The sequence below is a fragment of the Daphnia pulex genome, chromosome 5 (genome assembly GCF_021134715.1).
Source record: "Daphnia pulex isolate KAP4 chromosome 5, ASM2113471v1".
Classification (NCBI taxonomy): Eukaryota; Metazoa; Arthropoda; class Branchiopoda; order Diplostraca; family Daphniidae; genus Daphnia; species Daphnia pulex.
Window position 1 is genome coordinate 4,474,929 of NC_060021.1, and position 1,520 is coordinate 4,476,448.

Here is a 1,520-nt window from a genome sequence, read left to right on the forward strand (position 1 = left end):
CGTATGTTAAAAGTGAACCAAGATGAATTTACAAAGATAAATGAAAAATATACTCGCCATATGGCGAATGGAGAATAAATAAATCTTATTTTTTTGTGTGTTAAGTTGTTAAGTTAAGTGAGAGAGAACCTTTTTTTTCGAGAAGTTCTGGTCATACATAGCAAGCTAGATTCAAGGTCGAGAAGACCCATGGGAGCTATTAACGATGAGGCGGTTCGCGCGCGGCTCCCCTTTTTCGACGAATTCTGAGGGGCGCTGCCGCCTGTGTTAAAGGATAGGGATTTTGCTAAAATTTTAAAAATTAATAACTAGAATGTTAAGACCGGAAGGACGAAAATTATTACAGTATAAATAAAAATAAAGACGGTCTATCGAATGTCGCAAGTCGCGTCCCGCTCCGCCGTTCGAGAACGGAGATATTTGCCATCAAAGTTTTTTTTTTTAAATGAAGATTGCGTAATCTTGAAAATGACTAATTAAACTCGGACAAAAACCAAAAAATAGCATTTTTTTTCTCTTTTTTTTGGTTTTTGTCCGATCTCAATCGCTCAATCCTCTGCCGTTTTATTAGCGTTTTAGTGCAAATTCCGCACTACGCTCCCGCAAAAAAACTGAAAATTGGAACGAGAATTCCCGCCCAACCACTGATCCAAAAAATCTGAAATTTTTACACTGTAATATAATCATTACAGGCAACACACTGTTTTTTTTTTTTTTTTAAATTGGCGAGGAACCGCGACAAAAAAAATTGAAAAACCATGGAATGGCCCACAACCCTTTCTATCCTTTTCAAAACGAAGCACAGTTTAGTATTTTGCTCCGTCTAAAGTTGGACTTGAATTTTTACAAGAGGTAAAATGAAACAAATTCCCCGAGTGAGGTTTGAACTCACGACCTTGAGATTATGAGACTCACGCGCTGACTACTGCACTATCGAGGGGGCAACGGTACTTGAACGCTATAACAAAGTGGTACCACAAACAAAATAAAAGATTTCAAAAATCGTTATTAAATGTGTCGCCGTAGCTCAACGTATGAGGGCACATATGACAACTTCAGTATTAAACATGGTTGTATATGCCCACATGCGTATTCAGTACGATGAAACAGAAGACCGGTCAAGCGCAATAGTCGTAAGATCGAATCTTTTTGTATACTTTCCTTTTTTTTCAATTATCTCATAAAATAAAATCCTTTAGAAACTTTAATTGCAAAGAATTAAGAAAAATGACTTGAATTTGAATTTTAAAACGAATTATCTAATTTGTTTCGACAGTTAAGAAATAAGAAGTCCTTTTGGGTGCCGTAACTAGCATTCCAGTTGAATGATATGCAGTTTTTTTGTACAGTTTATAAGTATTAAATATGAATGTTCAATTTAACGAAAAATTCAAAGTTCTTAGCGAAAAATTTTCTGTTAAAATTGAATGAATAAAAAATAATAATATTATGACTTTAGATGCGTTATGTCACTAATAACTAGTGACTAGTGACTAGTGACTATTGACTATGATTGTAAC

At 34.8% G+C, this 1,520-nt stretch overlaps 1 non-coding gene across 1 annotated transcript; it reads right to left on the bottom strand.

The window, feature by feature from the left end:
• Positions 1 to 867: 867 nt before the first annotated feature.
• Trnam-cau lies at positions 868 to 940 on the bottom strand. The gene has a single exon. It is a non-coding gene; the product is annotated as a tRNA-Met (tRNA).
• Positions 941 to 1,520: the final 580 nt, after the last annotated feature.